The following is a 27,976-nucleotide window of genomic DNA, read 5'->3' as shown; positions in this document are numbered from 1 at the left end:
GATACAAAGCGCTATTTCTACGCAATAATCGCATGGCATTATGGAAAAACACACTTTATTTAAAAAATACTAATAATAAATTATTTAAATAATTTGATAAAAAACAATATAATAAAATTAAAATATTAAAATTAAAATTAAAATAAAATAAAAAAATTAAATTAAATTCCATTTTAACAAAATAAAATTAAAAAATTAAATTAAATTCCATTTTGACAAGTGTCAATCTGTTTTTTTCATATGGCTCGTAGCTGCAAGACTTTTTATCTCAACTCGTGTATTTCATCTGGGTCATCTGACAGCTTCGAGGGAGATAATTACAAATGTTTCACACAATTACGCGAAAAATGAGAAGAGACGCTCACATTGTATACTTCCTGGCGCAGTTAAATGGAGAACAGGATGTCACGAATCTCCTCCTTCCGTGAATATCGCGAGTATCGCACAACAAAAAGATGCGTTTATTCTATTTCAATTGTATTTCAGTTTATTATAGAACATACAACGTGTGTTTGTTAGCGCCGAAAGTGACAGAATTCATATTGACTACAAACAGTAAACCGGTTCTCGGCTCACGATCAAAAAAGAATCATTCTATTCTCGGATATACACCTTTTCGAGACACTTTGCATTTCAAAATATCAATTTCATAATAGGACTCGTCTCCTTCCATTTGAAAAAAAAAAAAGAAAAAGGCTCTAAAAGTTTTCTTTTCAAAGAATAATATAGCATGAAAAATAGTCTATTGGAGTATTAAATTCGTAGAAAATATACATATGTAGAATATTCTAATATATTAATTCTTTTATTTTAGATGTGAAATTAATAAAGAATTAACATAATGTTTTGTAGAAAATAGCAGTATGTTTTGAACGATGTTCGGCGAATTTCTCGTTGAGCAAGATGTATTTTTCGTTTCTTTGTTTAAAAAACAAGAATGCTACGGTTAGTTCTCAATACTCGAACAGCCGGCTCGCTCGAACCTTTCGAATTTCAAGGGCGTAACATCACACCGCGTATAGTGTAACATTCTTTGTCAAGAATCTCTCGTCGAATGAGAGAACTTTTTAGCGCAAGGAGGCATGAGTAAAGATCGCACAAAACTCAAAACAAGATAAAAAATATTGTATTGGTATTGGAAATTTTCGGAAACTCTAATTTTTTATCTGTCTTGAGTGAAATGAATCTTTGTGAAAAAAATTTCGTCTTGTATCTCGATTTTATCAACAATTTTTTATCTCATACTAAACAATCGTTTTAAATGATATATTTCAGATAATATTCATCAATCTTTATAGTATAATTTAAGACAAAATTATTACTATTTATGTGTTATTTGTTTACTTCTCGAAATATTATATATATATGTGTGTGTGTGTTGTTTTTTAAAAAAGATGCATATAATGATGTCAGAATGCAAATACGATTCACACGCACACAATCACATGTGTTGTACATCAAGTTTTTGTGTAGCTAAATAATTGTATAAAATTTTACATTATTTATTTTGTTTATTCTATTAATTGTTTCTAAATTTGTTAATATAAATGGTTTTATTTAATAAAACTTTTTAAATTCTTGTATAATGACTTTTTCTTCATCTAATTTATAAATATACATTATTTTAGCTTTTTTTAAAATCACAATCTTGACAATGTTAGTCTTGGCATTGTCTTGACAATTAATTATAAATTTTGCCTTAATCTTGTCTCGAATTTCGATAAATCAATATCAAGATTAGTCTTGGTACCTCGTACAATCCTAATCTTGGTATAAGCCAATCTAAGACACGTTTCTAAGGAAGCCCGCCTTCGAGAATGAAAATATCACGTCCACATATCTTTTCTACGCAACGATGATGAGACGCATTACATGTTGATAGTACAACATGAGAAGCGAAGAACTTACTGTCGGACGTGTATCTAAAGTGCAAAAGGCGCGAAAAATCGATTTTACGCTGACTTCTTTTCGTCCAAGCGACACGGCCTCGCTCGTGTATTATGCTCTTACCGGTCCTAAACGAGGTCGACCAGCTCCGACGAAGTATAACCACTCCTTCAGTTAGACTGTACGTGTGCATTTGATCCTTTTGCTCCGAGATTCGATCGGAGTACGAGAGATAGGTGGATACCCTTTACCACGGCATTTCGAATCCTAAGTCAGGTTAAGTGTTTCAATACAATAATACCTTGCACTATTCTGTTACATTAATTGAAAGAAAAGGCATCAAATTTTAGGATAAAACAATTTTTATCATAAAAAATGTAACATTAAAACAATCAGAAATTTATGGGCAAAATTTGTGAGGACTTTTATCTACAATGCTCTAACTCTGACACGGATTATATAAAATGTAGAACTATTTAATATAAAATTATATGTGCGAAAAAAATGGCGATATTTATCTTTAAATATTTATTAGTTACGGTATACGCGTATTCTCTCATTAAAGCTACGTAAAATTATAATGCAATGCTAGTTGAAATCATTTATTCTATTCCCAGCGAATAAAAGAAAAGAAAAATTATTTTAATTTCGCTCTCGTTATTGCGAAAGAATTCTCATAATTCCGGCTGATATCGTTATTACTTTCGTTTATAAAATTTTTCCGCTAATATAAATATTCGTCTATTAAAAATTTCGGCCGCTCGCGTTACGAAACTCCGAGTGCGCTCTAAATCTGCTCAATTTCTCGCCTTTTTTCCCGACTTTGCTATTCCGAAGAACGCCGAGAGATTTCTCGCCGGCGGCGCCGACCGGCTTTCCACGCATTTTCGCAGTTGCGATACGCATGTAACATGCAGTTTTGCACATACCGTAGGCTGGATGAGTGCGCAATGCATCGCGTCGGAGATTGCACGCTTTATCCATATGTATGACGTTTCTTTTAATGTCGGGCTCCTCCTCGCCTCCTCTTTCACTTTGGGAATCGGAATGCGCGAAAAATGCGTGTGGGTGATGCACGGCGTGGACTTTCCCTCCGTAACCTTGCGATCGACATTACTTATTGTGAGTATCGATTCGTCGTATCGATTCGACTCGTCCCACGCCTTTGAACATCTCGTTATCGTCTCGCTATACGAATATGTACGATATTAATTCCGCGTATGGTCCTGGTAAAGACAACGCTCTCCGAAAGAGGAATATCGTTTTATACATACAATCGCCTGATAAGATAACGTAAAGTCCCACAAATCTCGCGAAATGTCTTTAGATTCCGTCTCAGCAATCTGAGTCGTGATCTAAGATGTACCCGACCCGAACATGGTTCGATTTTCGAATGTGACTCACTCAAATGTACCTACGTTTTTTTGAAAACTCTATCTTCAATGTGAATCATTGCTTAAAATATAGTTAGAGATGTAAAACAACCGTTTTTTTTTAATATAAATATTGAAAAAAGTTTTCTTTTCCATTGAAAGAAAATTAATTTGGTTTTTCTTTTATTATTTCTTAATATAATATTATTTTTTCCTTTTAATTTGTTGTTAATATAATAAAAAAAAGTTAAACTGAAATTTTGATACTTTTATTTGTCTTTCTCTCAAAAATAATTTTTTTTTTTTTATAAATCAATGAGATTTTTGCGGCAAATTAAAATTAATTAAACACAATATGATTCGGATAATTTTCAATTAGATATATAGATGTAATTTTCAATTTTTAATTAGATATATAATAAAAATTTTTATTATACATCTAACTGAAAATTACCCGAATTACATATTATTTTAACAAAAATCTCATTAATTAATTTTATTAAAATAGTGACTAAAGTACATTTTTAAAAATTATAAACTTCATTTTATATCTATAATAAACACAATTCATTTAAGTTCAATTTTGATTTGTTTTTAGAAAATTTATCTAATTAAAATATAATCTAATAATTGCATAACTATACAGCAATATGAATGTGATTTACATTTAAAATAGTGAAAGAGTAAATAGTTTAAATTTGTCACCTAAAAAATAAAAAATAGTCAAAATACAAAGATCTTAAATATCTACAAAAGAAAAAAAATTGAAAATTAAATGAAGTTTATTGATTTTTCACAAAAAATCCTATTTTATAAGAAATATATATATATTTTTTTTATTTTTCTAAGTAAAAGTCGATAATACTTTCAAAAGTTCAGACATCTTTAAAAAACAAAGTGTCTTTTATAAATTCTTACAATTTTTAATAGTTAATTATTTTCAACTCTTAACAAAATATCGGATTGGACTATATAGCTATAGAATTTACAATTTTGTGATATTTTTTTTTTATTTGAGGATGCAAAAAGAGGACATCTATTTATATCGTTATTAAGTTTTATCAAATATTTATATATGCAACTTTCTTTTCTAGCTACAAGTCATCCTGGATTTGTCATCGAATGAATGTAATTTTGCGTATTTTTTTTATTTCATTGACATCATATTAAAATATTCTATTTTGCATTTTAAATATATGCGTCTGTTATATGTAATTATGCGTACGTGGATTTGCATACTTGAAGTTATACACGATACACTTTTTAATAAATGTCGAACGTGTAAGGATAATTCAATTTATGAGAGATTATGAGAAAGAAAAAAAAGGTAATGGAAAATAAATAATTTAGAAGATTCATTTAGACATTATTTTTAATCATATAGGATATCACCTAAAAAAAGGTAATAGATAAAAATATATAAAAATTAAATATTATGTACATATCGAAAAAAATTAATACATTTTGCAGCACAAGTGATCAAGTTCCGTTTTAAGATTCGCCAATAAAGGACATCCTACTTCAACTAGGTTGGACAAAATGCTCCGAGCTACGTCTCGGATCTAGATAGTGCTCATGTGATGCGCGCCAGATTTCCCACTGCTTGTAAAAGGCGAATAGAGGAGAAGAGGGCAGAGTGTCCCCGATATTCTACATATAGAAAGAAGAAGAAGTGTATTAAATATATGTGTCTCGTGCGGCTCTTTCCCATATCGTCGCATCTCGCTCGCTGTCATCCGGAAGCGCCATTCTACAAGAGTTTACACACATGACAAATTCGCATAGAAATCCAAGTCTCGCTCGAGAGAACCATATTTACCGTATCTACGTAATAGATGCAATTAAATTACTTAATAAAGAATTATTTTATATTTATCAGTTTCTAATTATAATTCATTTTATTTGTCCTTTAATAAAATTTGGATTTATATTAATAATGAATATATTATTAGGAATATATTATTACTTCCATTCTTATTTACTAATTTTCATTTTTTAAATTATCCCGTATTATTAATAATTATTTTTAATTATTACAATTGGAGAATATGTAATAATTTTTATAGAGAGATTCTAATTCAATTTATTCAATAATAGATCTAATGCAATCGGTTTCTCAAATATTATTTTATGAAGTATGATTTATTTTAATTATTTTGGTTTTAATAATTATGAAAGAAAGATACTCATTTATAAATTTCGTAAACAATTTTAATTATATTTTTGTTATATGTATAATAATTTTATATTCTTTATTATTATTGTATTTTATTAGAATTTTAGATGAATTTTTTTTCGAGAGAACTATATATTTACCGAACCTGCGTCATAAGAGTCCGGTCGCAAAAAAAAACCCGATTCGACTGTCCTGATATCGTTTCTAGCGTAGCCGTGCTCTTTTCCTCCCTTTCTCTTTGTCCGCAATATATTATTAACAGTGGCAAACCTCATGTCATATACAATGTAAAATCTCGGTATAGATACGTGTCACATAAAAATAAAAAAAAATTACTAACTAACAAATAAGTTTTGATATAATTTTTCGAATATTCAATAAAAAAAATCGATCAAAACAAAAAAAAATTTCAATTATTATACGAGAAGAAATAAAAAAAAATATTTTATAAACATAGAAAACGCTTTATTGAAATGTCGAAGATATCAAACATGAATAGCGGATTCGTTGTTAATACGTTACAATGTAAGAGTAGGTCGGCGATGTTTATCTAAGGAGGACCAATTGTTTGGCCTCCGAGATCACCAGATTTACACCGTTAGGCTTTCTGTGAGGAAATATGAAAACGTTAGCGTACCGCACAAGAGTCGATTCGCTACAGGATCTGATAAGATCAATTGATACATTCATTGAATTATAGCGAAGTAGATATGAAATTATTGTAGAGTGTTAAATTCAATCTCCCAATGATGTCGATCTTGCATTAGAAACTACGGCATTTTAAAATGGACAATTAAACGAATTTGTTTTTTTTTTTCAATATAACGTGACAACGAAATATTTCTGAATCCCTATATTTTTATCTATAATTATTTATAATTATTCCCTATTTTTATCTATAAGTATTTTTTATATATAATTTTTTTTCTTATTTCTACTTAAAATATTGTATGGGTTTTTTTATGATAAAAATGAGCATATAAAGCAAGTAAAATAATCTTATAAATCCTTATAAAATATAAGTTTCTACAACACACTCATATATTCATTGATTTATTCTCTGAATAAAGGTTTACTTTTGATCAAATGTGCTTTTTTTCAAAACCAATTAATTTTTATGAAATGAAATAAAGACATCCTTTTTTTAGAAAAAGATTTGGAGAATCTCAAAACATATTTAAAAATACATGTATAAAAAAATCTTCTAACTGTAAAGTTTTATAAGTTAAAAGGTGGTCCGCTCCTGATTCTTCGATATGATATCAAGAAATCTATCATGTTATTTTAAAAATCGTTATTTAAAAGTAATGATTACAAATTATGAAAATCTACAGATGTAAAAGTTAGTTAAGAAAAATGCTCTTCAAATTTTAATTTTAAAGATAAGTTTTAGAAATCTCTGGAGTTATTTTTATCTGCTCTATCATTCTCATGAGAGATTGTCCACCTTTATCGAAACACCCTGTATAACACAATATGTTGTATATGAAGTAACTGCATTTTCTTCCTCACGCAATAATGTACGCATTGTTCTATTTGCGAAAGAGAAGTAAAACGATTCGGAAAGAATGATACCGAATGGCGCAAAAATACCATATGTTGCTTTCGGTAAAAAAAAAATAATGCGTATCGAAGGAACGCATCGCATATGAAGAATAATGATGGGTTCGCCTCTTTTCTGTATAATGCTTAATCATATTATAGCATTTATGTATCGGATTGCAATTACATGCTTTTTCTCGATCACGTTCCTTAATCAATGTCGACCAAGTAGAATACAAGTTTTCCCAGTTTCTTGAAAGAAATCGGACATACGTATCGTATCGCGATTTCTAGAATCATCAAAAGACGAAAGCGCACGCGCTTTCTTTTTTTCTTTTCCACATCTGAAGACTCTATATGTATAGCTCTCGCGTTCGATCATATAAATGTAATTCGATTTCCATACATGTGTTTTAGGTCGATGCGTTACTCTCTCGTCCTTTCCTTTCCCGCTGGCGAATGCATGAAAAAAGCATCACCTCATTTGCGTATTTTTTCATAAGATATCGAAACTTTTTCAATTTTATTAGGTGTATAAGCTTTTCACTATTTTTTATCAAATTCAATGTTTATTAAATTAAAATTCAATGTGTTTATTAATAAATTATATAAAATTAATTCATATAAAATTAAACATGTAAAATTAAATGAAAGCAATTCCTATTATTTTTCGACATTTTCTTTCATCTTTTAGATAAATTATATATTCCGATAAAAAGGCTGATCTTTACTTGCTTTATGAATCAAGCCATTCAATTCTTCAATATTTCTAAATTTTCTATCAATGCTGCTAAATCGCTTGGTATAAATAATAGTCCGGAAACTATGTCCGATAAGCATGTCGCATGTGGGACCAAAATAATCTAGTCCAGTTCCAATATTTTGCCTTTAATCAATTTCGTTACATGAGGCATATATAAATATTATTATGAAAAAATTTAATTTTAGACGACGATCTTTCTTTAAAAAGTCAATCTCTTTCGAATTTCTCGCTCAAACAAAGTAATTGGTAACGATAGTGATTTTATTTTTGACAATGAAGATTTTTTCGAAACTTCGAAAGAATTCAAACCTTAACTTCGAAGCTTCGAAAAATATATTTCTGCATGCGGCAGTTCTGCAAATGACGAATTCATGTAAAAAATGCTGAAAATATTGTAAATGAAAGTGAATTAATTAAAATATACTCAAATAATAATAAATAAATAATAATAAATATAATAAATAATAATAAATATATATATACTCAACAAATTATTAAAAAATTATTAAAAATTAAAAATCTAAATTTTTAGATATATTTTTCAATTTAGCAACATAATTGCAACATTAAAAATTTTATTTAGATTTTATCATATAATTTTATAAATGTGTATCTATCGCGATAATATAATATACTTTTGAAGATTTGAAACTTCAAAATTTCAATTTTCGAAGATTTTAACATCGAAATTTCGAATTTTCAAAGTTCGAATGTCGAAACCTTCAAAGTAAAATTACCAATCTTAATCTGCAATTACTATTTCATCAGTTTCAAGTAGTTCATAATAAATCACACTCGACTATATTGCTTAGTTTTATGTGAGGAAATTGACCAAGAGCACATTATTGAATTTAAATAGATTTTTTGAATAGATTCTTTTGCTTCACCTGACATTACTCACCGAATATATGACTTTGAAATAATTTGTTCCGATTGATGCAGCACGTCTCGTCTGACAGAAAATTTAAAAATGTTGCAGACACAAAAAAAAATAGCTTGATGAATTTATCATGAATAAAGACACAAATTTTCTCTCGATTCGGAATTTATAATTTAGCTGAAAGGTGGAAGAAAGTGTTGAAAAATGACGGAGATAATTCATGATTAAACTGTGCACATATAATAATTGTCAATAAACATTAAATTTCATTAAAAAAACTAGAAAATTATTTATGTATCTATGACAACAACTTCCTGTCTTTCGATTCAACTTTCTTTCCGATTCCGCGTTCCTTACGTTAATATCGTAGTCCGCAACGCGACTCGTGACATAATTAATGCAAAGCAAAGCTTTATAAGTGGCTTGCATGCATGCAACCTGAGAACTTTCTCTTTTTCTTCGTGACTATATCTATTTACCTCCTAAGGGAACGAGTATCTAATAAGGCAACATTTTTTTTATTTCTCGGAATTATAATAGACTCGCGAATTAATTAGCATGTCGTTTGTTACCATAAAAATTTGCAATTCGTATGCAGCTGAACATCACGTATTTGTCGTGTCGTGCGACATAATTATGCCATTTCCGGGAGCGACGTCCGGTGTATCTTGACAACCTAAGTTAATATCGACACTAAACAATTCTCCTATGTTTGCAATATTATTTATCTTGCTTTAAAAATTAAATTATATAAAATTATATTAAATTAAAATATATAAAAATATATAAAAATGAAATATATAAATTACAGATGTGATATAAGATTCATATTCGTGATAAAATAAAGCGAATATTTCAGGAATTGTCAAAAGACGGTAGTTAATGGTAATGGGTTGTGCGTGACCAAACAACGTGTTATTTTCGACCGACAGACCGATATAACCGCAAAGTAGCACAAGGACTGCCAGATAGGTTTTCTTCCTTAAAGGTAGACCTTGTTCTGGTACATCCTTGCGAATCAATGAATAGCTGTAAAGTGGTCACTTAGAAAATAATCCCATTTCTTCTATAAAAACATTATATCCCAAGAAATTATGAACATTTTTAAGCCTGTATCAATTATTCTGTTATGATAATTCGTATTTATAAAAATGTAACATTTTTTGATATAATAAAATAATAAAAATTATAATCAAATTAATAAAATATTCAGAAATATAATATATTTCGAATTTCATAAATATGAATATAATATAATAAAAATTAATAAAAATTACAATAAAAAAATAGATAATAAAAAGTTATAATTAATAAGATATTAAGACATATATTTCGAAATTTATTTTCTTATCAAGAAGGAATGAGAGAAAACTTTAATTTGATAAATCGGAGTTAATTCTAAGATTCTTTAAACTCTTTGCTAAATATTTATTCGCATTAGGCCAATTAATCAAGATTATTTGTGTGTGTATTTTCATAGCTACGTATTTTAAATTATAAAAATTTTTCTTCACCATTTCATGTCGTAGAAATGCTTCATGGTGAAAATGTACAAAGTTAGGGCCACTGCTGCAGTCGAAATGCCACGAAAGAGCGTATATATGTACACAGACACAATCAGAATGTGTGCAATGCATGCCTTTGTGCTCGAATCGCCTTGAAAGTCAGTTTCAACGAGAAAGGTTACCGCTTTCATGCGCTACAAAAATTTAAATATCGTTAACGCTTCAGAAATGCCAAAGCCTTTTCGTTTCAAGCGAAAGAACGAGCTATCCAATGCAACTTCTTCTCGCAACCATGACATTTCTTAACTTGTTTATCCTTTATGGCTGTTCAAGTTGCAAAATTACTTACTAGTATTAATAAAAGAACTTTGTAAATTCATCTTTATCATTTTCAGCGACACCTACTCCTACTCAGATGATTTGTTTTGCATAAATACATCGTATTTCCTTTCCATTCATGCCTACGCAATTCACACCTTTTCCGCAAGAATGACATAATGTAAAAATTATCGTTTTTTAGAAGTAAAGAGGAGAGATTCTTTGCAAGCGTTAAAATCACAAGCGATAATTTGGAAAATATTTTTGATATTATCTCGTTGCACCATATTAGAAATACAAAAAGTATCTCTTTTGATATTTTCACAATGTTTCCTTCAAAATTAATTACTCTAATCTGTATTTATTATTTCTTAAATTGATTAATAGGAAGAAATTTATATAATGTTAAACTGCAATAGTTTAAAAATTACAATTTTTGAAAGATTATTTGCAAATTAAGGAAGTATATTATTTAATTGCACAGAATATACATCATTTATATAATATTTTAATAGATCAATATGAAATATATCATGTCAGAAATCATGTCAAACTGCACTTTCCAGATGCTTCTTTTTATCAGAGTTTCTAATTCGATATCTGTAACAGCACAGTTCGACAAGAGCTGAATAAGCAACGTTACGTCAATCGATATATTTGTATTTGAACTTCTGATGTGTCGAGATACCACACCTTGAAATAGGTGTTTGCATTCCACAGAAATTCTTTAATACATATTCACCTTCGATAGATATTATTTAGGATAATATTACTAATTTTTTTCTATTTATAAGAAACAATTGTTTGCAACTAACAGCAAAAATTAAATTTGCTTACGCCACGCCACAACCTGATTTATAATGTAACCGTAAATAGCATCGTTGTTCTTACGAGAACATTAATGCGATCAAAGAAAAAAGGAAACTAAACTTGGAAAATATCCGTGAAGGTAATATTTTGCATCGCATGCCACGTTACATTGTAATATCGCAATAGACAATTTTAGTAGTGACTTGTATCGTGATGTGCCGCGTCATATAAGGTGATAACAGGTATCGTGACATCGACATATACGGGTTTTAACTCAGTTACGTGTATTTTGATTCAATAATTGGACGAAATTCTTAATTATTCGATTGACGCGGAACTTCGACAATTATGGAAATCTCCGACACGATTCTAAGAATTAAAATTTTCACATATATATTCCATAGAGCTGCAGAAGACTTAACACAAGATAATTGTAAAAATATTGTATTGAAAATTATCGAAAAAACTCTCTTAAAAAGTTTAGTCTTGAATAAATCTTTGCAAAAATCTCATACATATGCTACACGCAAAGTTTTGTGTAGCTAAGTAATTATGCAAAATTTTATATTGTTTTTTATCGTATTTATTTTGTTTATTGTATTAATTATTTTTAAATTTCTTAATATAAATATTTTTATAAAATAAAATTTTTATTAAATAAAATTTTTTATATTTGTATAATATAAAGACTTTTTCTCATCTAACTAACAAATATACATATTTTAGCTTTATTTAAAAATCAGTAATTTTGACAAGATTAATAAAATTAAATCTCCCTTGAAAATCAATAATTTTGACAAGATTAATAAAATTAATCTCCCTTGAAAATCTTAATCTTGATATTACCATAACAATTAATTAAAAATCTTGTCTTGATCTTCGAATTTCAAGACAAGATCACATCAGGATTAATTTTGGTATCTCATGCAATCCTAATTTTATACTTCTGGTAGGAAAATTGTTTCGCGTATTCAGAGAAATAAAGAAAAAAATTCCGGTCTATAATATAATTTTCTAAAACGTTTCGGTAACGATCTCTTTCGACTTTCTATCCGGAATTCGGCGTTATGCAGTTGACGATGCGAGACCGCCGGTACCATGCGCGTTCGCGCCACGTGCGTGTTTACACATATACGCGTGTGTGCGAGCGCGAGCTGCCAAAGAGGTCAATGCCTCTTTCTCCCGTTCATTTACCATGAGCGTGCCGATCGTCCACTGCGCGAAATCGCAAGCGATATCGGAACTTTGATTTCGGTCATCGGGGACAATGAACCGTCCGAAAGGATGCCGCAGAGAACTTGCTCCTAACCGTTTTCAATCCGGAAACACACGTGAAAGCAAAAAGAGACGTACGATTTGATGGCCATTAGACGTATCTTGGCATTTTGACATTGAAATTTCTCCCAGGTTTCGCGCGTATAAATATTTAAATTTGTTAATTTCGGGTCATAATATTTTTTCAAAAATTAAAAAGAATTTGATTTAGGATTTATAAATTGGCATATATAAAAATTCAAATTATAGTAAAATTCCCCAATTTTCCTATATATATACTGCACTTTATATATACTGCATGAATGTGATTCGCGTTCCTCAAATACACGCTCTAAAGCTCTGACGGAAGAAAATCCGGGACCAAAGAACGGAGTATGGGGCAAAGTTCCGCTACGTGTCAGGGTGTTTAGCGTTTAGTATTGCTTCTATTAAAGCATACATATCGCCATTCAATTCGACACATTCGCGTTTCTATGAAATCTCTGATATATTTTATCTGGCATCTTTCTATGTATTTAGAAATATCCATTTAGATATTTGTTCGTGAAAATTTTCCCGGATGTAAAGATTCAATTCTCTGACATCACCACAGCAAGATGAATAAATTTCCTGAAGATAATTCGATAGCGCGAAGCGTATTCGACGAATGTATTCGTTAACTCTCGCGCATTAATTAGACACGGGTGTGGGTTAATAAGTTCCTCTCTATTCGGCCCTGGTAATTAAGTGAAAGTTACACAGACGCATTTCGCGGGACCCGCGACAAGGTTCTACTTTCGTGTATGTCGGCATTGACACTGACAGTTGAGGGGAAAATGCATTCATGCCTTCGCGGCTAGAATCGCACAAGACTCAAGACGAGAAAATACATTCTAAAATTATTGTATTCGTGTATTGAAAATTTTTGAAAATACTTAAATCTTATCTCGATTTTATTAATAATTTTTATCTAATACTGAATAATTAATTTAAAATGATTTTATTATAATATTAAATTATTTGAATGCTATTAAAATTATAATAATTAATTTAACATAATTTTTATAATATAATTTAAGATAATTATTATTATTATGTATCATTCGTTTATTTCCCCCTCTCACATACATACATACGGAAAAGAGTAATTTATTTCATAACCATATTAGAAAGTGAGTGAAAGATATAAAATGTAACAATGTCTGCGTTATTTGCATTTATGCAGAGGACATACACAGGTATGCCTTATTTATAATCATATCGATATTTGCATGTTTCTTATATATCTCGATATGCGCCTAAATTTATATGTTATATATAAAAATAAAATTTATATAAATAAAATTAGACTTGTCTTAAATTTTGTCAATTATAAAAAAACTTTAAAATGACGAAATTAATATAGTCTTAAATTTTTACATATATACAGGGTGACCCATTTTAACTTAGGCAGCCAAATAACTCGAAAAATAAGCAAGATAGAGAAAAATGTTTTAGACAAAAGTTGTATGGTTTCGAGGGGGCCATAAGATGGTATCATTGGTTTGACCTTGAAGAGTCATTTGAAGGTCACGTGAAGGTCACTTCAATTTTTTTAAATGGAACATCCTATATATTTTTGTACATTCTTGTAGCTCATCTCGAGAGCTTTCCAAAACACTATAATTAAGTACATTTTCGTTAAGTACTTTTTGAGTTATGAGGCTTGAAATAATTTCTTAATTTTACATAAACCGTAAAATATCTTGTAAAATATTCATTTTTCGATTACCTTACCTTAATAGTTTTATGTACAAAATAATGAGAGGAATCAATTGGTGTAAAGAAAACACATAGTTGTTTCGAAGAAAAAATATGTAATTTGCAATTAACAATTCCATATTTTTTCTTAAAAACAACTATGTGTTTTCTTTACACCAATTGATTCCTCTCATTATTTTGTACATAAAAGTATTAAGGTAAGATAATCGAAAAATGAATATTTTACAAGATATTTTACGGTTTATGTAAAATTAAGAAATTATTTCAAGCATCATAACTCAAAAAGTACTTAACGGAAAGGTACTTAATTATAGTGTTTTGGAAAGCTCTCGAAATAAGCTACAAGAATGTATAAAAATATATAGGGTATTCCATTTAAAAAAATTGAAGTGACCTTCACGTGACCTTCAAATGACTCTTCAAGGTCAAACCAATGATACCATCTTATGGCCCCCTCGAAACCATACAACTTTTGTCTAAAACATTTTTCTCTATCTTGCTTATTTTTCGAGTTATTTGGCTGCCTAAGTTAAAATGGGTCACCCTGTATACATAAATATAGATATACATAAGTAATTTCGAGTGTTCTCCAATTTCATTTGACCACTTGAGATTCTTTTAGCGAAGTGGAAAAAAATAGACGCAAGTAAATTAGAGTGATAACAAATAAATAAATAAAAATACGCGAGGCCTACATCTTAATTTCGTAAAAAGAATGAATAAAGTCACAGATACTTTAGAAAACAAATAAATGTCTATAAGTAACTTTGAAAATTACTCAAACAAGATAAAAAGAAAGAGAGAAAGAGAGAGAGTGTGTGCGTGTTTTCAGTCATAATAAAGATTTTCTCGCATGTAAACTGCACTCTTACTGTATTTTTAAAGCCTCTCTTGCCGGAGGGCGCATCGCCGCTTCCATTTGGAGGAAACACACATTTGAATGATTGTTTATTCACTGTATTTACTTGAAATAGCTCATTATCTTCAATAGCATCGTTCGATTGATGTTAAAGGCGCGGATGTGAAAAACTGCTTTCACTCGCTTTCCCGCCATCTCCACCTCGATTAGATTTTCTCGCGAGGTTCCTTTTGCACGTTCGCGTCTCTCTTAGGCTCTCCGATCATTATGATCATTATGCAGTAATTTAATCAAATGTTCTTGACCGCCCGCGAAGGTTGAATCTCAGCCTTCGTTGAAGCGTCTTTCCGAGAAAGTGGGATTCTTCGTCTCTTTTTCATTCGTAGCTCTTTTACTTATGGTGTCTGGAGTCTCATGCTTTATTTTCTTAATCTTATTTGCCGCACAACCGTCTATCATCATTTGCGGAGAGTACGAATTTCATTCTCGTCGAGGTATTTCAATTCAACCGTCGTTATTTCTCGCGAATCTTGAACGATCTTTTTCCCATATCTCGTTATTAACGCAAAATAGCAAACGGTTTTTCGATATAATTATGTTTGAAGAAAATAACTTAGGGAGTATTATGACTGTGTATATATCATTAAATATATTAAAGTTTAATTATACGTAACATAAGGCTTTTTTATACTTTCTTGATTTTTCGTCAGATTGGCTATATAATTTTAATCTAACATAATTATAATGTTGCTAAATTAGCGATTCAATTCGTAGATTTAATCTCAGGAACGTAAATTTAATCGTGTGAAACGCAGAATATGCACTCGCTTCCTGTTTCTACGTTCAAAAGGGTATACGCTTTTGATTATACATTTTATGACAAAAGCATTTCCTTCGTCTCTATTTGTACACAATTTCTACTTCGTGTCTATTGTTACGTGTGATCCGTGAATCCGTATTTCTTATAGCACTATTGGGAAAGAAAGAGAGAGAGAACTCAGGCAAAGTCAATGCTCTAATTACTGATTGTTTGTTGCGAAAAAAAGCCGGTGCAATAACGAGTTTCTGATTAACGGCACTAGTTGATAATTCTCCTATCATGAGAAAAACTACGCTAATGTCGATAATTGGGATGACCTTTGAGCTGCATCGACACATCTCAATATCCGCAAGAAAGCGAGGGAGATCGAAACAAAAGCACGTGTTTTATTGCATTTATCGCATCAAGGGTTATTGTCCGGAGTTTCCTCGTTAATAATCTAACTATGTGTATTTTATAGATAACGAAAGAAATAGATGACGCGAAAAGATTTCAAGCAAAATATTATTTTATTATTTAAACAATTAATTACTTATTTAAACGGAAAATAATCTCGATAAATTTAAATGGAAAATAAATTTAAATACAAAAAGATGTAATAATTTATCGACATGCTTCAATTAAACATAAACAAGATGCATATTCTATCAAACATAAAATGCATGTATTTATTTATCTATTAATTATATAAAGTGCTAGCTAAATAAATTATCAAATTACTAAAAATTTTAGCACCGATTTTAACAAACTTAAGAGTCAGATATAAAAGAAAACAAATTTTGGTCAATCTAATGTAAAATTATAAATCACAAATTGAAAATAATAATACTAGCGAAAAAATAAACAACATTGAAAAAATAAAAGTAATATTTAAAAAAAAGCACTTATCTTATTTATGTAAAGATTAAAACAAAAATACACGCACTACTATTTTATCCGTTTCTCTTAATACGTTGCTTCAAAAGCACCACAAGTGCATCTCAAAGCATTCGGTTGAAAAATTTGGAAAGGAACACCGACCGGCCTCTAAATTTAGAATTCGAAGAGCCTTATTTCCTATACATCGGAATTTGTTTCGTGATGCGTTTCACGCAGCTTATTTCTGGTATCTGTGTATACTGCGATGAAACAACAACTTTGCCAGGCCGTCGAAAGATTTTACCCTCGTCACTCGTAGGACATACTACCGATTAAAAGTATTACTTATGGAAACAGAAAAATCATTACTTTAATGTACATAAATATTAAATTTTTTATTCAGTTTCTCCTTTTGCTTTTAATACTGCATATTCTCTCTCCCTCTCTCTCTCTCTCTCTCTCTCTCTCTCTCTCTCTCTTTTGATTGTTGACAAGTTTTCTTAAAATTGTTATTGATAAAATTGTTGTTATGTTTTGATCCCAGTATGTTTACAATCTTCTACAATTGTTTAGGAAGATTGTAGAGAGGAGAAATAAACAATACACATTTACATATTGTTGACACATAGAATTTACAATTAACGCAATTATAAAGCATCAGTAATATAACGCATTTTAAATAGTATCAAGATTTTACAATAAATTGTATATTAATTAATTTTAGGAAAACAACAGATAATATACAATTTTCATATTTTTCATATTTTACATATTTTACATATTTTATGAATATGTGTAAAATCTAAGGGAAAACAAATTTAATCATTTGCTTGTGCTTGTATTTTTTTTAGATGTAGACAATACTTTTGACAGATACTATAATAACGTATACAAGAGAGAAATAAAAAGAAATTTTTCCATCATTTTTTTCGATACAAAATGATTAGAAGATTTTTTTTTTACTGAGAAAAGATATTTTTTAATACTTTTCGAAAAGAGTTATGAGAATAACATTCCCTCACTTAGTAACTGTTAGCACATTTTATTATCTGCTATACTAGAAATCTGCAGTTTCACACACTGTGCGTAATCTTTAAAAATGTTTTATAAAAACGCTTTTATAAGCTTATAAATTCATATGTTGAGATTTCAAATCGAAAGAACTCTCTTTCAAATCTAGAGAGAGATATCGCGACTGGAAAGCGTAGTACACGCATTACACGCCGGCCTTACAAGACATTCGATCGAAAGTTTGATCAGCGATAGATAGACGCATCGCGTGAAGATGCGTTATGTTCTTGTGAAACATCGCCCGCTCATTGAGAGCGATGATTAAGCAGAGGTTTCGCCACCACCTCGAAAACTGATTCGATCTACGTAATTATTAAATTATGTGGCTTTCACGGCTAACATCATGCGCGCATTCGTCCCTCTCGCCGGTAATTAACACAGAGAGCTATTAATCTAATGAAAATGCACATGTTGCCACATACACGATCCGAGGAACATCGATCCGGAACGTTGACCGATGTTAGATCATCTGGAAATGGACTAACCGTTTCGCCTAATTCGCACAGCTGCGAGATCGGAATGTCATCGGAATGCCGTTAACGGAATGCATAACTGCTCGCCAAGTAGTTACGTCACGAGACGGAGAAAGCATTACAAAGATTTTATATTGCGAAAAAAATATTTACCTGCTCGAAATCTCGAGAAATTATTTTCCGGTTATTCGAAATCTTTTTCTTTTTCCCTATTATTTTTGATATCCTCATATCGATTATTTACTTTGAAGGGATATTTTTTGTCATGTAATAAAATACATAAATCAATCTAAAATCAATTTAGGCAGTTGTGTAAAGAAGAAAAATGATAGAAATGTGTTATAAAGAAGAAAAATGATAAAAATGTTTTACTAAATTCTTTTTGATTTTTTACCGCTGTATTTTTTACGACAAAAAATCCCACGATTCTTTGAAGGATTGAGAAGAGATGAAGCTATATTTTAAATATCATTGGAATTCATTTCGATTGCCTGATTTTGAAATAAATGGTCGTAAAACGTTTGACAGGTTTTTCTTCTTCTTCTTGAAACCTTCAAACCTTTTGACGGGATATTTTATCACGATATTTGAAGAGAGAACAAGCATGACTACTCGCGCGGTTGTTTCTCTTTCTCATTATGCGTGAGTTCTCTCACTTTTCAGGTATCGTCTTTAGCAGAGATTGCAAGGAACAATGCAGTCGCACACGGCTCTCGCGAGATTCTTTCCGTTCCATTTAATTCGTTCGTTACCAAAGACCGCTATAATCTCCCAATTAAAACAGATGTGATCGCAACCATTCACAGACTTTACATCCAGGATATTGTTATATCAAGTGAAAAATAAAAGTTTCGCGCAATTTAAAAAATGCAATTTTTAAGATAATTTTTTCTCACATTAGTGCATAAAATTTTATAACATATTTATCGATATTATTATTGTAATAAATTCACACAAGAATAAAATACAGATCTTACGATAAAAATATAAGCAATTTTAGGAAAAATAAAATAGCGTACCAGACAAAAATGAAAAATAGTTTTAAAAAAAGTGCTATTAAAGAGAAGGCATTTTTTAAATAAAACCAATTGTGAAATTTTTGACACGCATAGTGTCATTATATTATTTTAGAATTCCGAATTTCTGTACATATTCTGATTCACAAGTAGGTAAACGTTACTCGTCGTAAACTCGTCGGATTTACTTTCTGGTTTCACTATCTTCATTGTGGTGCACGTGGAGTACGCGATAAAAACAATGATAAACGAGTCGAACTTTCTATGCATTCGGTGGCTTCCGGGGCGTTCCTGATGATGAGTAGAAAATCTCGGCGCCAGATATGTAATAGGGCGTATATTATTTGAATGCGCATTTCGTTTCTATTACTGATCGAAAGTCCACTATTAAAATCGTAATTAAATGTGGCGGTTGACTCTTTATCTTATTCAGTTGACAGATTCAGAGTGGTAAACTGAAAGAAAGCTAATAAATCTTTGTAAAATAGAAAAAGCGCCAGCACCTTTATAGTGCACATCGCGAAATCTTCCGCTCTGGAAGCTCTAGGATTCTGCGAAATCGATCGTTCTTATCTTCAGCTATAAATCACTCGCTCTCACTGCCACTTGTATTTTGCAGTAATTACATAGAAAGTCTGAAAATGTGCAAACGGCAAATGCATTATTAATTTCTTTAACGATACTACTAATTGTTTGGGTTGTATAGATCCATTTTTCCTCACATCCGGAAACTAAATCCCGTATGTGCAATGTGTAAATATTTTATCGACTAGTTTAGAGTTGCACGAGGTATCAAGACTGGTTTTGATATTATTTTATCTTGTCTTGATTTTTTTTTAATTCAAGACAAAATCAAGACAAGATTTTTAGTTAGTTATCAAGACAATTAGATGAAAGAAACTATTATACAAACTTAACAAATTTTATTTAATAAATAAAATTTATATTGACAAATTTAAAAACAATTAATGTAATGTAATAGACAAAATAATAATTATTTTTACATAATTATTTGGCTACACAAAACTTTGCATGCAGTATGTGTCCTTAGTTCTCTGATATTGTGCGTATGAGATGCGTCTGCATTCTGATCATCCATTGTATGCAACTGCTTTTTTGTAAAGACAACATACATGTGCATTTTGAAAAGTAAGCGAATGACACATAAATAGTAATAATTAAATTATATTAAATTATTTTAAATTATGCAATAAAAAATTATTTTAAATTATGTAATAAAAAAATAAAGATTATGTTAAACATTTTATTTCAACAATTATTTAACATTAAGTAAAAATCCTTAATAAAATCGAGACAAAACAGATGAGATTTTTGCTACGAAAATTCAGAGCAGATAGGATTTGAATTCTCGAAAATTTTCAAAACCAACACGATATGTTTACGAACATTGTCTTGCCTCGAGTCTTATACCCTACAAGCGTTTACATCGATAATAACGATTTCTAAACCGCGAGTGAAACTTTTCAACTGTTATGCGAAATCCATCGCGCGCGGTCATGCTTTTGCGGATAAAGATACGAGTCGTTTCCGTTGATTATGATACAAGGACAAAGAGAGACGTCATAAAAGAAGAAGAAAGAAACAATAATTATATATTAATCGCTATAAAAAAAATTTTGCAAACTGGACAGGACATTTTTGCACGCTCGAGAGGCATCGGAATGCGCGTGTAAGAGTTGGAAATGTTCCTTACGTAGCGCTATCGCAGGTAACGTGAGACTTTGCATTCTACGCTGGTCGCAAAGTACGATGGCAATAGCAATAATATTCCGCATCGAGAGACGCAAAAAAAAATTTCACAGCGGGAAATTCTACGTGATGAGAATAATTTCGAATATAATCATCGTGCGTATAATTATTCGCGCACTCTGCGTGCGCGTTTTCACTTATACAGGATGTTTCTCAATCGTGTTTTGTCAACATTTCGCAAAGTCTTTTAAACAATTTTTTTTTTCAAATTTTTAGCTCTCAGCAAATAACGTCCAAAGTATTTATTCATCTCTTTTTGCTCTATTCACTTGGGACAAAAAAGGCTATTGTATTGGCAGCAATGAAGAAACATCTTGTATATTGCTACATGATGTAGCAAGCAAATCGTAGAACAAGTGCATGTTATCTATTGACAAGTAAATCAAGTTGAACACATTATGCATTGGTTGTAAAGTAACTCCTGTAATAACGAAAATAATATAATACCAGGCAAATAGAATTGATTACGAGTTTAATGACGAGTTGATAAACGAGAGAAACAAAGAGAGAGAGGATGAGAGATTGAGGTAGAACATGGCAAATGACTCACACATGCGGAAATCTGCTGGTAGATAAAACATGTTAAATGCTATGCGTTTTGCGTTTATTGAGGAATGATTAGCGCGACTAACATTATTACGTTATGCATGTAAACATAAATGATTAATTATAAATTGATGACGAGGACTATCATCTTGAGAGTCGGGAACAGGGGGTGTCTCACTGTCGCAATACATGTACATTTTTCCTGGAATTACTTATGCATTACTTCGAATTACTTCGCATTACTTCGAATTACTTCGAATTACTTTGCATTACTTCGAATTACTTCGCATTACGTTGTATTATTTCGCATTTTACCGCGCTTACGTCTGAAGCAGCATCGATAGCATAGGAATGGGGATGAGTAGGGGTCATTTTGGACGGTACACAGTGTCTGTATGCATGTGCGGCCGTTCAGAACCATCCCCACTCGCATACTGTCGATGTTAAACTTATAGAAAAGTTCAATCTACAAGATATTGTATCTCCTGATTATTTGAAGCAACTTCTCCTTTTTACTGGATATGACAATATCACATCAATAAGCAAAATAAACGAAGAAAGACTTCTTTTGCCAAAGAAAAGTTAACTTTATTGTTAATTCCTGAAGAAAAAAAAGATTTTTTTGGTATATACACGGCAAAAGAACAATATTTTGAAATTTTATTTAGGCATAAAGAATTATTAAATATATTAATTAAAAGTAGTAAAATATGTTTCTTGAATCTACTATTCTTGAAAAAACTCAAGAAAAAAATTTAGAATGTTTATGTGACGTTAGTACACAACATCAAAGTCTACGTCTAATAAACGTAAATGCTTAAATAAAGATAGAAATATATATAAAACGTAATAAAAATAATTTTGATGATACAATTAATACATCTAAAAACAAATCTTCTTATTTAACTGAAAACGATAAATCTAAAGCTGTTAATCATATTAAAAACGTAGTTTCAAATTATATTATTATATTCCTACAAAGCATCGATTATGATGAAGCTAAAAAATCACAAACTCTTTCTAATTTAGATAATATTAGCATAGAAATAAAAAATCAAACTGCTTATGTAAATTGCACAGAGTGCAATTTTTTTTCTAAAACATTTACACAAATTGAAAATAATAAATATCAATGGGTTCTTTCAAATTTTAATAAGCATTTTAAAACGCATTTTAAAAATAAAAAGGCTCAAAATATGGTAAAAAATTCTAACATTTTAAATTTTCTTCAAGTAAATCCAAAATCTAATGTAATAGAAAAAAATATTAATGAACAACCTGATGAATGTAATAACAATGTCGTCATAATTCCGTATGATAATGCACTCAAGAAAATACATGTATGGAAGCTGAAAAATTATCAAGTGTCTCATTATGTTCTTCATCAAGTGTTGATGATTCGATTCAAAAAGAAATTAATTTTATTGAAAATGTATCACAAAGTTCTAGTTTCATATGTACTCAACTTTATATGGATGATCAACTAACATCACATAATGCAAGTCTTTTCTTGGATTTTTCTTCGGATTTTTTTAAGAGTGAAATTACTAAGGAGGCAAATCAAAATGACAACAGCAATTCTGATGAAATTATCCAGCTTCCACAAAAAATAACAAATTTTCCAAGCAGATTAGATCGAATAAAGACAAAAAGAAATCTTGTTTTAGATATAAATCAAACGAAAATCACAAACTTTGTTGAAATTTGTGAACGTATCAAACAGCATGTAAATGAATGTGAAATAATTTCTCAAGAGTTTGTTTCCAATTTAAGACTTTTGGATGAGGAAAAATATTATGCTGTCTATTATAATAACACATTCTATATTGAAAGAGTCATTGAAATATTTGAAAATTCTACAAAAATTAAATTTTTAAAATCCAAATTAGATGTTTATAAATGGCCTAAAGAAACAGATATTCAAATAATACAAAATGAATACTTATTCTTTGGACCAGTTACTCTAATTGGAACCGAACCGTTTCCTTAAATAGACATGAAAAGTATTAATTAAAAGAAGAAACAAAGAATTAAAGAGAATATATAATGATTAACTATATGTAACTCAAATATGTGTACATATATATATATATATATATATATGTAATTGTTTATTTTGCAAAATATACATATTATAAATTTAAAAAAATGTCTTATTTTAAACTTTGTTCCAGTTATTAATTAAAAAAAAATCTTTTATTTTAAACTTACGAACATGAACACATAAAATACAATTATACATATATATATATATATATATATATATATATATATATATATATATATATATATATATATATGTATGTATGTATAATTGTATTTTATGTGTTCATATTCGTAAGTTTAAAATAAAAGATTTTTTTTAATTAATAATTGGAACAAAGTTTAAAATAAAACATTTTTTAAAATTTATAATATGTATATTTTGCAAAATAAAAAATTATAAATAAATATATTTGCATTACATATAATTACTTTATATTTCATGGAATTGTTTCGTATTACGTCGCATTACTTAGAGTACATGGTGCATTACATGGAATTACCTGAAATTACCTGATAATTCGCAATACATGTACAAATTTTTAGTCAGTGAGACACCCCTTGGTCGGGAATTTAAGCAAGTGTGCTGCGCATAATGAAATCTGCTAAGAAATAAATCAAGTTGAAGATACGTTCTGCGCACTAAAACGACTTTTTATGTAGAAAAAAAATTGAATTCATTAACCGTTTCTCCGATTTGCATAAATATGTCTGGAAAAAGATTCTGTTCCGCGAATAAAGAATGTTTACGGCTCTGACAAAGAGGATAATATATATGTATTCGTGAAAAATATTTTTCTTAATTCTCAAGATGACTGAATAAGACGGCTTGCAAAGTTTGACAACTTATTTAAAGGATAGCCTATTTTCATGAGATGCAGTTACGCGCAAAAAATTTTAATCGATAGAATTTAATGTTGTGAATAGAATCATTATTACTGACGTACAGATAGGTTATTACGACTTGATTCAGCAACGTGCAGATTGTGCTTAAAAAGAACTCGAGTGCTGCTCACTCACCAAGAGAATGAGTAAGACACAGTAAGAGTCATCGTGAATGACAGTACGTAAAATATAAATAAATTCGAATTTCTGAATCTCGAACACTTGAATTTCGAATCTTGTATTCGAAATTCATGTGCGATTTCGAGTCTTCACTCTTAATCGCACAAGTAAAAAATTAAAAATATTTACATAATAAAAATATCCGACAGCTCAAAAAAAAAAATATTTTGCTGATAGTAAATACAACAAAAATTTAATTACCTTTTTACATAAAAATTTATATTTTTTGTAAAAATTTATATTTTCTACTAGAATATTATTTATATAATGTGTAGAATTTATAGCCAGAAAATTTTAGTAATAAATTATTTGTAATAAATTTAAATTCCATTGTTAAATATTAATCATTGCATCGGAGAAATATGAGTTTCGGTACAGCTAGAATGATCTTTGCGAAAACGATTTTTCTATGTATCATAATTAAATTTTAAGTATAATTAATAACAAGTATAATTAATAATTATAATTAACAACAAGTATAATTAATAACAAGTATAATTAATCTTAACAGACACAGAAAAATTTTTTAAATATAATTCTTTCCAATATATCTATCTCCCTATCATTTAGATTGATTAAATACAAAACATATGCAATATCACGGTATTTACTAATCATTTATCTATTTCAGCTAATTTTTCGTATCCAGGAAATTATTGCTGTAGTTGGAAGATCATTTTCTTGAGTCTGCAGAGACACAAAAGGAACAACAAAGTATGTATATAACTCATATCAAGTTATACCCGTTGTCTTTGTCCTTCCCAACTTTTTCATGTATGACAAACGCATGACGTATCGCAAGAGAGAATAAATTGCGGTAGCAACACGAAACGTGGCATTATATGCGAGAGCGATTTAAGGACTTATTCGTGCGTAAATCCAGACACACGTGCGCGAATACGGTTCGTTCGAAAGTAGAAGCTCTATTAGCAGGTTACACATTATCACTGGACATTTTATCACAACACAGTGTGTGTCGCGAAGAAATACGTCGCGAAAGTCGGTGGAAACGCGAATAGTCCAGTTTAAAGGAACTGAAAGAATCAGAGTCAATAATCACCGCACGCATGATTGAAGTCTTGAAAAACGCGCGAATGATTCTATCATTTACTTCTTTTCCGTAAAAACTGTGTTGAAAAAAAAAACAGGAATATATTTATCTATTTATTTATTATCAATCTAATTTTTCAGTATAAATTAAAAATCCGTAAAATTGAATTTAAAGAATTTTAAGAATAATCATCGCATGCGCAATAAGAGAGTATATATTTTCACTTTAATATTTTATACCGTTTCAACAAAATGACGAAATTTCTGACTCGCAATTTTAAGCTCTCTTTCTCTTGTGAATTAATTATTCTTGACATTAATATAATAATTTAGTAATTTTTATGAAATATATACAACTTTTTTCTTTATTTTTCTTTTTGCGATCTATAATATAATACATTTAAAAAGATAATTTAAGACACTAGCTATATATATCTTTCTCTCTCTCTTTCTCTTTATTAAATTGACCTATTAACATTGTTTTCTTTAATGTTGGATTATTAAATTGTATAAAGATAATTCTTGTGTTTACTTTCATGCTCTCAATAAAATAAGACATTGGCAAATTCATAATAGATACGTAAAAATAAAATGACTAGAAACTTTTTTAGTCACAGACAAATAACTCAGATATTAGATCTCAAGATATTAGATCTCAAACAAATAACTCAGATACGTATATTCCCTATATCGCATACAAACATGCGTACTGCTCTCTCGTGTAATGGAAAATATTTTAAAACCTGCATATTGTATAATGCATTCCAATAGTTTTTCCCCCTCCATTTTTCATTATCACATATATGAAACGATAATCTTAAATCAGAATTATTATCGGTGAGGAGATAGACATATTTCAATGAAGCTTCATCAGTTTACAATTCATATATCACGAACATGCTTATCTCATATTTGTCCTGGATTATCTCGTATTTGTCCTGAATGGATCATACTGCGCGGTATCCGCTCGACAAAAATTAAATTAGAGAATATACGCAAATTTTCTGACACGAAAAATTGCTCTCGGACGTCTAATTTTCGCTAAAACAATTCAGAATATCGTGTTTACTACCGCCGATCAGAGAGTCCACAATTTAAGATCCGCCTTAGATAGTCGCAACTTTATATGCGTAGCGGATCTTGTCGAAGTGTCGGACTTGATTCACTCCAGCTCCGAATCCTCGTGCTCCGAATCTCGGATGAACGAACGAAATCTCCTCGCGAATTTAAACGCTTTTGCATAAAATAAATTCGCAGAAATAATTCTTTATAATAATAAATAAAATTTATAATAATAAATCTTTTACCTTTTCGGAGAAGATCTCAGAGATCGCATCCGGCGAGGCACATTTAGCACGATAATCCCCGTTGGTGAGCAGCGAGAGAAGGCGAGTCCTCTTTCGAGAGTCACAAGTTGAAACACCGCACAGAATAAGAACGGAAAAAAAGGGGGGAAGGAAGAAATAAGAGAAAAAGCAAAACGCCCACGCGATCGCGTGGCACAGCCGAGAGCGACTCGCCGACTGCGACTGACTGACTGACTGACCGACTCCTTCGGTCTGCTACACAGCCACCGCACTTGCATCAACACACATATACCTGGCACATCCAGCACTCTCCCCTCCGGCTCGGCGAGCCTTTCGTTTCCAGTTCCATTCCAGAGCCGACCTAAGAGCCTGGTCCCTCGTGCTGCCTCTTTTGTTGCATCTCGTTCGTTCCGCACGCGGCGGTTCGGTCGCTTCCGACCGATGTTATTCCTCTCCGCACCTTTGTACGTGGATCAACCTACGCACAAAGTAATGAGAGGTGTAAATCGATTGGTGTAAAAGAAACACACATAGTCTTTCAGAAAAGGATATGAATTTGCAACGATTTTTCCTTAAAAATAACTGTGTGTTTTTTATTTGCTTTTAAACGATTTCTCTTATTTTATTTTGTGTATAAAATTATTAAAGATTGTTGAGACCTGAATATTTTACGAGATATTTCATGTTTATATAAATTTATATTAAAGTATATAAAATATCTCGTAAACTTTCTCTCTATTCAATATTTAGCTACTCGACTCTTATAACGTCTTACGCCAAATATTGCAAGGAATTAATAAAAAAAATTGATTAAAAGAAGGATGATTCC

At 30.2% G+C, this 27,976-nt stretch overlaps 1 protein-coding gene across 3 annotated transcripts in view; it reads right to left on the bottom strand.

Annotated features, from left to right (window-relative positions):
* The window catches only part of LOC145971153 (uncharacterized), a 49,443-nt gene extending 22,035 nt beyond the window's left edge, over positions 1–27,408 (bottom strand). For 2 of the 3 annotated variants that reach the window (XM_083098506.1, XM_083098507.1), the window contains exon 1: positions 27,148–27,407. The gene's annotated coding sequence lies outside the window, so the exon portion shown is untranslated. Of the gene's footprint in view, positions 1–27,147 lie in introns of all 3 variants that reach the window. The other variant, XR_014438784.1, reaches the window with a different exon arrangement.
* Positions 27,409–27,976: the final 568 nt, after the last annotated feature.

Source organism: Camponotus vicinus, unplaced genomic scaffold (assembly GCF_025532165.1).
Source record: "Camponotus vicinus isolate PSW18456_S1 unplaced genomic scaffold, iyCamVici1.0 SCAF_4, whole genome shotgun sequence".
Classification (NCBI taxonomy): Eukaryota; Metazoa; Arthropoda; class Insecta; order Hymenoptera; family Formicidae; genus Camponotus; species Camponotus vicinus.
This window is presented reverse-complemented; position numbering and strand designations above follow the sequence as displayed.